The sequence below is a fragment of the Tamandua tetradactyla genome, chromosome 2 (assembly GCF_023851605.1).
Source record: "Tamandua tetradactyla isolate mTamTet1 chromosome 2, mTamTet1.pri, whole genome shotgun sequence".
NCBI classification, from domain to species: domain Eukaryota; kingdom Metazoa; phylum Chordata; class Mammalia; order Pilosa; family Myrmecophagidae; genus Tamandua; species Tamandua tetradactyla.
In genome coordinates, this window is record NC_135328.1 from 160,083,353 (window position 1) to 160,097,908 (window position 14,556).

Sequence of the window (14,556 nt, forward strand, 5' to 3'; positions counted from 1 at the left end):
TTTTGACTCATATAAGTATCCAGACACCATCCAAATGCAACTACTGGTTGCACACTCTGTTTATCCTGCAGATAATTATCAAGAACTTGCAATGCTAGGAATTGCTAATGTAACAGAAATGAGTTAAAAGTGTTCCCTGCCCTCACGCAATTTAAAACCCTAGACTAGGTGGAAGAAGTATGAGGGAACCGTATACCAGATTGAGAGTCTTGGAAGAGAAAGAGGAAGATGGAATTTATAGAATATCATGCACTGATACATTATTTAATTCTCATAAATCCTCTATGACATAGATTCTTAGTGCCCTACTTAAAAATTAGAAATACTGAGATTTAAAAATGTAATTTCTCCAATATCACACATCTATTTAGAGCTCAGGTTAGGTTTAGTGCTCTTTGGCAGTGTTCTTTGCAATGCACCAAAACTCTCTTCCTTGAGGGAAAGGTTTTTGTCTTATACATTTTTAAATTCTTATTATGCCATAGAAAATAGTCCTGCAAAGGGCAGATGGAATTATTTGGGGGTTGAATAACGTCTTTTAAAATAAATTATTGGAGTTCCCTAAGGCTCAATCCTTTTCTTTTTCTAGGATTTCTCTTTTTCACCTGCATTCATTTCCTAGTTCCACCACTTAAAATATATGATGCCAATTCTTAAATTTTTCTCTAGCCCTAAGTGAATTCTGGACTTGTCTATCTAACTGCCTATTTGACATCTCCCTGGGATGGTTAATACATATCTCAAACCTTACATGTTCAAAGAGCTCTTGATTTCCTACCACAAACCAGAATTGCTCCTTCTCTTTCCTGAATCTCAATATACTATTATTCAAGTCAAAAACCTTGTCAAGATCAGCCTTTCTTTTACCCTGACACTCTAAATCCAGTATATTGGCAAATCCTCTGGCTTCACTTTCAAAATAAACCTTACATCTTACTACTTCTCACCATAAACCCCTACCTCCACCCTCTAGTCCAAGCCCACTGTATCTCTCTCGTGGGATGCAGCTGTAGCTTCTCTGCTCATCTCCCTACTTCTGTTCTTACCTTTCCAAGGTTTATTCTCCACTATCCACCAGAGTGCTCCCTTTATCACAAAAGTCAAGTCATGCCCCTTTCCTTCTTCTGTGGCTTTTCTATTTGCATGGACTATAAAATTTAATAATCTAACTCCTTGTTTCCTGTCTGAGCTCCTCTCCTATCTCTGTCCTCTTCACTGCCTTTTTTTTGAATTGCACAGGACTCCTTGCTATCCTTTGGACATCCCAGCATGCACTAACCTCAGAACCTTTACATTTGCCCCTACCTGGAAATCATTCCCCAGATTTTGATGCAGCTCACCCAATTAAGATTTTAATGAAACAAAATGCTCTCAGATGTAGTATACCTACATACACTGTAGTAGGAGTATAATAAATGAATACATGAAATGTATTAGAATCAGAAAACCTATGTAATGATGGTTAGAAAAAATTCTAGTCCTTTCCTTTGTTTCAAAAGTTCTTCTTCCTCAGTACACATATGTGTAAATGTTCATAATTATTCATTCTTCCAATTCCATCACCCTAGTACTGGCTCAGAGGCTGCCAAGGAAACCACAAAAACCTCACTTCATCCATTGTCTACAGCCATGAAAATAACAGTATACTTTGCCCAGGATCCATTTTTCTTTCAACATTTGTCTTTGGTTATAAAGCCAAAAGCCAAGACAGCATCAAGAGACTGGTTATTGCTCTGGAACAAAACTAATTCTGGACATGAGTCTAGAGGAGTTTGTGTTGTTTGGAAAGGGAAAGTTGCTTGGATAAAGTGCTAAAGTCAGAAAGAGTCTGAACCATGTGCTGCAAGGTGCCTGCTCTTGCCCATCTCTCCCTCAACACCCATAGAAGCCAAACAACCAAAAATCAAAGTCAGCATCACCTTCAAGCATTTGGACAAGATCCCAGTCTAGCCAGCTGCATGAGAAAAGCTGTTCTGCTGTCAGTCCCTCAGAAATAAAGTATAGAAAGATTGGTCTCAGTGTGGACACATTTCTCATCCTCTGTCGTCTCCAAGTTGTTGTGAGATCCATTCCTGGCTGGTCACAATTAATTTACTCTCAGTTTACTAGTTTGCAGTTCAATTTACAAGGCAATATAATTTCCTCTCCATTCAAAGCTTTCTTTCTTTTACAAACAAGAATAGGGGATAATTGAGAAATAAACCGAAAGACAATTTTCAAAATGTAAGGGTTATTTGGCTTCCATTTTAATGTAGACTTTGGAGCCAGAGAGTCCTGGGTTTGAGTGCTTGCTTCAGCACCTAAGACCAATGGGACTTTAGACCTGCTCCTTCACCTCCCTCAACCTCAGTTTATTCATTACCAGCACCAGGTTATTGTGAGGATTTGATGAGGAAGCATAGGCACCATGACTGACAAACTATTTGCACGTATTAGGTCTTAAGTATTGATTTATTCATGCAATAGATTTTTGTCATTCACCTATTTTGGGCCAGAAGCTGAAGAAACAGCAATAAACAAAACAAAGCCTCAACCTCAGGGAGCTTTAAATTCTAGTAAGGGAGACAAATAGCAAATAAGTAAAAATAAATACAGTTGATATTTATTAGTTGATTCTCTCCTTTCCATTAACCAACAGTTACATACTAACATGGAGGTACCAAGTACTGACATATGAACAAATATACATGCACACACGGATAACCCTGTTCCTAATGTGCTCTTATTACTCTCTCAGACATGAAGCGTGGTGTTAATGTTGCTTTATAGGTGATGATAATACTGACGTATGGTACTGGTTGTTCTATTATTCTTTCATTCAACAGTGATTTCTGCAGACAAATTTCATATGTGCTAGCCATAATGTCGGATGTCAGGAAGGAATGAGGAAGTAATAATACACATCTTCCCATCAATTTGTGAGTGATTTTGTATTGGAGATAGATCATAATCAAAATTATAATATCATGTATTTCTTGTTCTCTGGAATGTTCAAATGCTCTGGAAACCTAGAAAAGCTAGGACAAGAGTAAGAGAAGACAACCTCAAGTGGCCTAAGAGAGGCTTCTCCAAGAGAATGAAATTGTGTGGGGTAACTCAGTTTTAAGCAGGTAAAGAAATGGGTAGGAACTTTCTAGCCACAGAAAACATTTTGTACAAATGAATAATATAGAAAATAGTTTGTGTGACTGAACATAAGGAAGCTGCTATTCAATTTGACATACTATACACCAAGCAATGTCCTGTGAATGGGAAATAAGAACAAGGCACAGGTTAGCATGAAAGGTCAATAAACACATACAGAATTTAATGTATCAGATAAGTGTCATAATAAAAGGAGCACAAAGAAGGAGCAGGCTTCCAACAGGATCCAAGATGAGAATGAGAAGTTAGACGGAAGCACTAGTAACAGGGCTGAAAGAAGTCTTAAGCCAGCAGGGTTAACTGGTATAAGGTTTCTTGAGTGGAGACAGACAAATTCCAGGAACTTCTAGTAATTTTTTAGGACTGGAAAGAACTCATCCTTCAGATCTCAAATACCTCTTTCTCAGGAGGCCTACCTTATCCCCCAGGCAAGAACAAATTCCCTCTGAAAAACCACAGCCAGAAAGCAAATTCCTTGAGGGAAAGGACTCTGTCTCTCTTGTTCAACAGGTACCTTACTGTGCCTGGAACAGAATAAGCCTTCATAAATACTAACTGAAATAATGATTGCAAAGATGAGGATTGGAGAAAGGTGAGTGTTAAATGGGAATCTGATTGTAGATAGACTCATAATTCACACAAATAATTTGAAATTCAAGGTGAATGGTCTTCAAACTTGTATCACTTACCTTTATGAATCAATGTTTTTGAGTTTTCACTCCCAATATATGTGCATTCATTAAATTATAAATTTGCATGCATGGCTCTGCTAATAGATGATATACGTTATAAAATATGCAAAATAGAAATTAGAAGGCATGCTATAAAAATAAATAAAAATTGATATACTAACGTGTTCTTCCTGTCCCACAGGGAACCATATTATGCACACACTCTAGGGTGTTCACACCCACGTGGAAGACACTCTTCTAGGGCCTGGAATGCCACAGGAGCACTTCAGTGGTACCTGGAATATGGTAGGTCCTCAAAACATAGAAACAAATATAAGATATTATGGCAAGCCTGATTCATCACCTCTCCTCCCCTCTGAGTTTTATACCTTTCAGGAACAGATAAAAGGACAAAACTGGGTCTATAGTACAGTATCAGTTTTATTATTAGTAAAGTTGAATTGAGAATTGTGGGAAGGTCTCCTACCTCCATACCTGAAGTTACACGTTGGAACCTGAATGAAGCTGACTTTCCCTCCCGGTTGTGGCTGGTAGTGTCCAAGCAAAGACAACTCTCCGACTGGTCCTTTTATAGGATGTGGACTAGAAACCCAGGAGCCCAGTGGGTGTGTGACCAGGTTGTTCAAGGAATGAAAGATGAACCAACACTGTCTTGATGCCTTTTCAATGACTTTGTTCCTAGTTCGGAGTTGCAGAGTTGTCATATTCTTGCCACCTCTACAATAGGATGCTTTTCCTCCTTCCCTGCAGTGAGATAGGGAGAGGTGGAGAGGAAAACTGGAGTGATTTTTTAATAGTACACGGTCCTATAAGGGGAGAACAGGAATCCCTTAATGGTAACAGGTAGGTAAATAATGGTGGCTCCTTCAACCGCAAGAAAGGAAACCTAAACAACCAAAGATTAAAATGAAAATGATAAATGTTCTAGAGTTTTGTCTTCATCACAATGGCCACATCTTTAGGCTGCAGCTTTTCTATCTGTAAAATAAGAGGCAAGTGGATGATCTCTAAGGGCCCTTGTAACTCTGACATTTTATGGTTTCTCAAAGATATTCCGAAATTATTCTTGAGCTGCCTTTGTTAAAAAGCAATAAAAGTTAATACAATATTTTAAAATCCACTATTCAAATACTAATGGACTTAAATGACAAGGGTGTTAAGAAGAACTAAATGAAAAGCTTGGGCTTCCTGACCTAATCAATCAACATAAATGGATGGCAGAAGGGATTGCAGAGGATGGAATACTGAACATTATGAGGAAAATTGACTTTTGAGTTAAGGTGTCAATCAGCAAGAATTTCCCAATTGTGAAAGGTTCAATGGTTAGGAGTGTGTGGCACCAACTTGTAGTAGGGTAGGGCAAAGACCCACGTGGGGCAGGTAGTGATGAAAACCAAGGATGAGCAGATTCAGGAATGGATGGTAATGAGCTGAGAATGTTGTGTGATGCGAGAGGCAGAGTCTAGAGAGAGTAGCCACAGTCAGAAACGCGGAAGCACTGTGAGGCTGTGCAGCAGGAGGCAGCAGCAGTCAGAGTGTGTGTATAATTTCAAAATTGGCCATATCTGCTGAAATCTTTCCTTACTTATCAGCTACTTTAACAAGCTGCCCCACACATGGTATTGATTTGAAATGACTACTTTATCAAAAAATACTGCCAATTTATGTATTTGTCTATTCTAGCAACAATATCAAAGTAGTTTAATTACTGTAGCTTTAAAGCATTTTATCGGTTAGGGATTGCATTCTTTGTGTAACAGAAAATGAACTACAGTGACTTAATTAAATATGGAGTTTATAATTCTCATATAATGGGAAGTCCCCCAGTAGAGAGTCCAAGTTGTCCCTATTACAACCAGGGACAGAGGCTTCCCATGTTTAACTCAACTATCCTCAGAGTATGGTGACACATTACTTTATGGGTACAAAATGACTGCTTCATCTCCAGCATTGCACCTCTGTTCCGGGCAAGAATAAGAAAGTGAAGAAGCAAAAGACGTGCATGCCAGCTGAACATGCTTTCTTTAAGGAGTTTTCCCAGAGGCTCTGCCTAGTGATATTGGTCAGAACAATGACACATGGTGACTCCTAACTGCAAGAGAGATTGGGAAATGTAGTTTGCAACTAATCAGATCTATGTAAAGGTGTGTGTGTGTGTGTATTGCATGGAAATTTTAATTTTACACATTTAAAAATTTTTCAATATTATTAATATTTCTTCAACAGAAACATTAAAATAGAGATTAGTTGATTTAATGACAATTAATAGCTTTACAAAATTGAATAAATCCCTCTCCATTTATTCAGTTCTGCTTAGATATCGCTTATTAAAACTTTATGATTTTCTTCAGAGGGTTCTCATATGTTTTAATCAGGTTAAATCCTAGGTATTTTAGATTTTATTTACTTTTGAGATTTTTATGCATTTTTTTACAAAGCTTATTAATTGTTTTGCTGGTTATAAGAAAGCTATGTTTCTTTAAATTATTATTAATACATATCAAGTTAACTTACTGAACTCCTTTTTATTTCTAATAGATTTTCAGTTGGCTCCCTTAAACTTTTACTGTAGATAATCACATTATCTGTAGTTAATAAAAGTTTTATTCTTTATTTATAAGCAAACATCTTTTTACTTATTTTGTCTTATTGTATTATATTAAGATATTGGGGGAAGCTTACTAATTTTTTAAAATCAGGGCTGTGTTAAATTTCATCAAATTTTCAGTTATCCAATAACATGATTGATTTGGTTGCTTTTTTTTTAAGTTGTTTGATGGAGTAAGTTATATTGAAAAGAAATTTCTAATAAGTTAAACAATACTTGCATATCTGTGATAAACCATAATGTTATTATTATTATCATTAAATGTGCATTCAATATTCTAATATTTTTGTCGGCGTTATTCCATTTATGTTCCTAAAATAGTTTGATCTATCTTTCTTTTCCTCTATATTTTTGTTCCTTTTTGGCATCAGGATTTTATTAGGCTCATAAAACAAGTTGGTTAGTTTTATATCTTTTATATGATCTTGAAGTTTTTATGTGATGTAGGAAATATTTAATCATTGAATGTTTATTAGGAATTATAATAAAACCTTTATGTTTAATGTCTGTTTTAGAAGATTCCTTTTAAGGCTTTTCATCTTTTCAGGTTTATCACTTTATCTGTCAATGTAGTAATTTTTTATTTTACTTTAAAATCAACTTTATTGCAGTATAATTTAATACAATGAATTGCAATCCTTTTAACTGTACAAGTTGGTGAGGTGTGACAAACGAAAGAAGACACAGAGCAAAATAACCAACCACATTTTCACTAAGATACAGAACATTTGCAACATTCCAAGAAATGCTCTCATTAACCTTTGCAGTCAACGTCCAATCCCAAGCACTAGGCAACCACTGATCTGTGTGTTTTGCTTATTCTAGAATTTCATATACATGGTATCTTATTGTATGCCCTCTTTTGTATATAGATTTGCTCAACATGTTTTTCAAAGTCATTCAAGCTGTGACATGCTCATTTTAACTTCTGAGTAGTATTATAGTGTATGACTAGATCCACAATTTATTTCTCATCCTTTTGTGTTTTGTTGATATTGGGATATTTTCAGCTTGGAGATTTTATGAATAAGAATTCTAAGAACATTTGTGTTTAAATGTTTTGTGAACAAAATTTTTAAATTTCTCTTTAGAAAATAGGGGAAGAATTATTAGGGCAAGTGGTAAGCACATGTTTAACTTTATAAAAAAACTGCCAACCATTTCTTCAGCAGTTACACTATTTTACACTCTTGACAGCAATCCGTAAGAGTTCCGGTTGCTCTAAACCCTCGCCAAAACTTAGTAGTATCATTCTTTTAAAATTTTGGCCATTTTAGTGGATGTGTAATGTTATCACATTGTACTTTTTTAGTTTGTATATCCCTGATAACCAATGACCTTGGATTTCTTACATCTGCCTATTGACCATCCATGCATCTTCTCTTGTGAAGTGTCCGTTTAAATCTTTTGCCCACTTTGAACTGGGTTGTCTTTTTTTTTTTTTTTTTTTTTTTAATTTATTTTTTTTATTAATTAAAAAAAGAATTAACAAAACAATTAGAAATCATTCCAATCTACATGTACAATCAGTAATTCTTAATAACATCACATAGTTGCATATTCATCATTTCTTAGTACATTTGCATCGATTTAGAAAAAGAAATAAAAAGACAACAGAATAAGAATTAAAACAGTAATAGAAAGAAAAAAAAACAAAAAAAACAAAAACAAAAAACCTATACCTCACATGCAGCTTCATTCAGTGTTTTAACATAATTGCATTACAATTGGGTAGTATTGTGCTGTCCATTTCTGAGTTTTTATATCCAGTCCCGTTGTACAGTCTGTATCCCTTCATCTCCAATTATCCCTTCTCTTTTTTTTTTTTTTTTTAATTAACGGAAAAAAAGAAATTAACCCAACATTTAGAGATCATACCATTCTACACATGCAATCATTAATTCTTAACATCATCACATAGATGCATGATCATCATTTCTTAGTACATTTGCATTGGTTTAGAAGAACTAGCAACATAACCGAAAAAGATATAGAATGTTAATATAGAGAAAAAAATAAAAGTAATAATAGTAAAATCAAAACAAAACAACACAAAACAAAACAAAAACCTATAGCTCAGATGCAGCTTCATTCAGTGTTTTAACATGATTACTTTACAATTAGGTATTATTGTGCTGTCCATTTTTGAGTTTTTGTATCTAGTCCTGTTGCACAGTCTGTATCCCTTCAGCTTCAATTACCCATTGTCTTACCCTGTTTCTAACTCCTGCTGAACTCTGTTACCAATGACATATTTCAAGTTTATTCTCGAATGTCCGTTCACATCAGTGGGACCATACAGTATTTGTCCTTTAGTTTTTGGCTGGATTCACTCAGCATAATATTCTCTAGGTCCATCCATGTTATTACATGGTTCATAAGTTTATCTTGTCTTAAAGCTGCATAATATTCCATCGTATGTATATACCACAGTTTGTTTAGCCACTCTTCTGTTGATGGAGATTTTGGCTGTTTCCATCTCTTTGCAATTGTAAATAATGCTGCTATAAACATTGGTGTGCAAATGTCCGTTTGTGTCTTTGCCCTTAAGTCCTTTGAGTAGATACCTAGCAATGGTATTGCTGGGTCGTATGGCAATTCTATATTCAGCTTTTTGAGGAACCGCCAAACTGCCTTCCACAGTGGTTGCACCCTTTGACATTCCCACCAACAGTGGATAAGTGTGCCTCTTTCTCCGCATCCTCTCCAGCACTTGTCATTTTCTGTTTTGTTGATAATGGCCATTCTGGTGGGTGTGAGATGATATCTCATTGTGGTTTTGATTTGCATTTCTCTAATGGCCAGGGACATTGAGCATCTCTTCATGTGCCTCTTGGCCATCCGTATTTCCTCTTCTGAGAGGTGTCTGTTCAAGTCTTTTTCCCATTTTGTAATTGGGTTGGCTGTCTTTTTGTTGTTGAGATGAACAATCTCTTTATAAATTCTGGATACTAGACCTTTATCTGATATATCATTTCCAAATATTGTCTCCCATTGTGAAGGCTGTCTTTCTACTTTCTTGATGAAGTTCTTTGATGCACAAAAGTGTTTAATTTTGAGGAGTTCCCATTTATTTATTTCCTTTTTCAGTGCTCTTGCTTTAGGTTTAAGGTCCATAAAACCGCCTCCAGTTGTAAGATCCATAAGATATCTCCCAACATTTTCCTCTAACTGTTCTATGGTCTTAGACCTAATGTTTAGATCTTTGATCCATTTTGAGTTAACTTTTGTATAGGGTGTGAGAGATGGGTCTTCTTTCATTCTTTTGCATATGGATATCCAGTTCTCTAGGCACCATTTATTGAAGAGACTGCTCTGTCCCAGGTGAGTTGGCTTGACTGCCTTATCAAAGATCAAATGTCCATAGATGAGAGGGTCTATATCTGAGCACTCTATTCGATTCCATTGGTCGATATATCTATCTTTATGCCAATACCATGCTGTTTTGACCACTGTGGCTTCATAATATGCCTTAAAGTCAGGCAGCGCGAGACCTCCAGCTTCGTTTTTTTTCCTCAAGATGTTTTTAGCAATTCGGGGCACCCTGCCCTTCCAGATAAATTTGCTTATTGGTTTTTTTATTTCTGAAAAATAAGTTGTTGGGATTTTGATTGGTATTGCATTGAATCTGTAAATCAATTTAGGTAGGATTGACATCTTAACTATATTTAGTCTTCCAATCCATGAACACGGTATGCCCTTCCATCTATTTAGGTCTTCTGTGATTTCTTTTAGCAGTTTTTTGTAGTTTTCTTTATATAGGTTTTTTGTCTCTTTAGTTAAATTTATTCCTAGGTATTTTATTCTTTTAGTTGCAATTGTAAATGGGATTCGTTTCTTGATTTCCCCCTCAGCTTGTTCATTACTAGTGTATAGAAATGCTACAGATTTTTGAATGTTGATCTTGTAACCTGCTACTTTGCTGTACTCATTTATTAGCTCTAGTAGTTTTGTTGTGGATTTTTCCAGGTTTTCGACGTATAGTATCATATCGTCTGCAAACAGTGATAGTTTTACTTCTTCCTTTCCAATTTTGATGCCTTGTATTTCTTTTTCTTGTCTAATTGCTCTGGCTAGAACCTCCAACACAATGTTGAATAATAGTGGTGATAGTGGACATCCTTGTCTTGTTCCTGATCTTAGGGGGAAAGTTTTCAATTTTTCCCCATTGAGGATGATATTAGCTGTGGGTTTTTCATATATTCCCTCTATCATTTTAAGGAAGTTCCCTTGTATTCCTATCTTTTGAAGTGTTTTCAACAGGAAAGGATGTTGAATCTTGTCGAATGCCTTCTCTGCATCAATTGAGATGATCATGTGATTTTTCTGCTTTGATTTGTTGATATGGTGTATTACATTAATTGATTTTCTTATGTTGAACCATCCTTGCATACCTGGGATGAATCCTACTTGGTCATGATGTATAATTCTTTTAATGTGCTGTTGGATACGATTTGCTAGAATTTTATTGAGGATTTTTGCATCTGTATTCATTAGAGAGATTGGTCTGTAGTTTTCTTTTTTTGTAATATCTTTGCCTGGTTTTGGTATGAGGGTGATGTTGGCTTCATAGAATGAATTAGGTAGTTTTCCCTCCACTTCGATTTTTTTGAAGAGTTTGAAGAGAATTGGTACTAATTCTTTCTGGAACGTTTGGTAGAATTCACATGTGAAGCCATCTGGTCCTGGACTTTTCTTTTTAGGAAGCTTTTGAATGACTAATTCAATTTCTTTACTTGTGATTGGTTTGTTGAGGTCATCTATGTCTTCTTGAGTCAAAGTTGGTTGTTCATGTCTTTCCAGGAACCCGTCCATTTCCTCTAAATTGTTGTATTTATTAGCGTAAAGTTGTTCATAGTATCCTGTTATTACCTCCTTTATTTCTGTGAGGTCAGTAGTTATGTCTCCTCTTCCATTTCTGATCTTATTTATTTGCATCCTCTCTCTTCTTCTTTTTGTCAATCTTGCTAAGGGCCCATCAATCTTATTGATTTTCTCATAGAACCAACTTCTGGCCTTATTGATTTTCTCTATTGTTTTCATGTTTTCAATTTCATTTATTTGTGCTCTAATCTTTGTTATTTCTTTCCTTTTGCTTGCTTTGGGGTTAGTTTGCTGTTCTTTCTCCAGTTCTTCCAAATGGATAGTTAATTCCTGAATTTTTGCCTTTTCTTCTTTTCTGATATAGGCATTTAGAGCAATAAATTTCCCTCTTAGCACTGCCTTTGCTGCGTCCCATAAGTTTTGATATGTTGTGTTTTCATTTTCATTCGCCTCGAGGTATTTGCTAATTTCTCTTGCAATTTCTTCTTTGACCCAGTCGTTGTTTAGGAGTGTGTTGTTGAGCCTCCACGTATTTGTGAATTTTCTGGCACTCTGCCTATTATTGATTTCCAACATCATTCCTTTATGGTCCGAGAAAGTGTTGTGTAAGATTTCAATCTTTTTAAATTTGTTAAGACTTGCTTTGTGACCCAGCATATGGTCTATCTTTGAGAATGATCCATGAGCACTTGAGAAAAAGGTGTATCCTGCTGTTGTGGGATGTAATGTCCTATAAATGTCTATTAAGTCTAGTTCATTTATAGTAATATTCAGATTCTCTATTTCTTTGTTGATCCTCTGTCTAGATGTTCTGTCCCTTGATGAGAGTGGTGAGTTGAAGTCTCCAACTATTATGGTATATGAGTCTATTTCCCTTTTCAGTGTTTGCAGTATATTCCTCACGTATTTTGGGGCATTCTGATTCGGTGCGTAAATATTTATGATTGTTATGTCTTCTTGTTTAATTGTTCCTTTTATTAGTATATAGTGTCCTTCTTTGTCTCTTTTAACTGTTTTACATTTGAAGTCTAATTTGTTGGATATTAGTATAGCCACTCCTGCTCTTTTCTGGTTGTTATTTGCATGAAATATCTTTTCCCAACCTTTCACTTTCAACCTATGTTTATCTTTGGGTCTAAGATGTGTTTCCTGTAGACAGCATATAGAAGGATCCTGTTTTTTAATCCATTCTGCCAATCTATGTCTTTTGATTGGGGAATTCAGTCCATTGACATTTAGTGTTATTACTGTTTGGATAATATTTTCCTCTAACATTTTGCCTTTTGTATTATATATATCATATCTGATTTTCCTTCTTTCTACACTCTTTTCCATATCTCTCTCTTCTGTCTTTTTGTATCTGACTCTAGTGCTCCCTTTAGTATTTCTTGCAGAGCTGGTCTCTTGGTCACAAATTCTTTCAGTGACTTTTTGTCTGAGAATGTTTTAATTTCTCCCTCATTTTTGAAGGATAATTTTGCTGGATATAGGAGTCTTGGTTGGCAGTTTTTCTCTTTTAGTATTTTAAATATATCATCCCACTGTCTTCTAGCTTCCATGGTTTCTGCTGAGAAATCTACACAAAGTCTTATTGGGTTTCCCTTGTATGTAATGGATTGTTTTTCTCTTGCTGCTTTCAAGATCTTCTCTTTCTCTTTGACCTCTGACATTCTAACTAGTAAGTGTCTTGGAGAACGCCTATTTGTGTCTAATCTCTTTGGGGTGCGCTGCAATTCTTGGATCTGTAATTTTAGGTCTTTCATAAGAGTTGGGAAATTTTCAGTGATAATTTCTTCCATTAGTTTTTCTCCTCCTTTTCCCTTCTCTTCTCCTTCTGGGACACCCACAACACGTATATTTGTGCGGTTCATATTGTCCTTGAGTTCCCTGATACCCTGTTCAAATTTTTCCATTCTTTTCCCTATAGTTTCTGTTTCTTTTTGGAATTCAGATGTTCCATCCTCCAAATCACTAATTCTATCTTCTGTCTCTTTAAATCTATCATTGTAGCTATCCATTATTTTTTCTATGTTTGCTACTTTATCCTTCACTTCCATAAGTTCTGCGATTTGTTTTTTCAGTTTTTCTATTTCTTCTTTATGTTCAGCCCATGTCTTCTTCATGTCCTCCCTCAATTTATCGATTTCATTTTTGAAGAGGTTTTCCATTTCTGTTCGTATATTCAGGATTAGTTGTCTCAGCTCTTGTGTCTCATTTGAGCTATTGGTTTGTTCCTTTGACTGAGCCATATTCTCAATCTTTTGAGCGTGGACAGTTATCTTCTGCTGCTGGCGTCTGGGCATTTATTCAGATTTCTCTTGGTGTTGGACCCAGCAAGGTTGTAATATTTTTCTGTGAAATCTCTGGGTTCTGTTTTTCTTATCCTGCCCAGTAGGTGGCGCTCGTGGCACACGTTTGTCTGCGGGTCCCACCAGTAAAAGGTGCTGTGGGACCTTAAACTTTGGAAAACTCTCGCCGTCCTGGGGGTTCGCTAGCCGAAGCGGCTTGAGCTGGCCCGGGGTCCGAACGCAGGGAGGGTGTCCGAACGCAGGGAGGGTTGCTGGTCGCCGCAGCCAGGGAAAGAGCCCGTCCGAATTTCCTAGTCGGCCCTGGGCAAAAAGCGTGGCGGGAGGGCGCCAGCGGCAGCGGCCCGCCCGAGAGAGTGCACGTTCCCTGGGAGTCATGGGGTCACCGTTCTCCGCGGCCTGGGGGTTTCCGATACAATTCTCTCAGTTGGTCCGGGGGCTGCGCGTGGTGTGGGCGCCAGTCGCCTTGGTTTCAGGGGACCACCTCTCCAATTCTCCCAGCCGGCCCGGGAAGGGGGAAGGGAGTAACTCCGGCCGCTTGCCACCCCGCCCGGTAAGGCCCGCGCGCCTCGGCGATCTCACCCGAGCTGCTTCTCTCAGCCAGCCAGCCGTTCCAGGATGGGGTACGCTGTCTTTTTTTATCTCTGTTGTGGCTTTGGGCGCTTTCTGTATCGTTTCTACTCCCCTAGTAGGTGTCCTGGAGAAGAAACTAAGATCCGCGCGTCTTACTGAACTGGGTTGTCTTTTGACCACTAAATTGTAGAAATTCTTTGTATAACTGGATACAAATTCTCTACTAAATTTAAGAAATGCAAATATTTTTACTCAGTCTACATCATACTGCTTCATTTTCTTAATGGCAATTTTCAAAAATCAGAAGGTTTTAACTCTGATTAAGTCCAATTTATCATTTTTAAAATAGATAGCCCTTTTTATGTCTCGTATAAAAGATATTTGTCTACCCCAGAGCCATGATGGAATC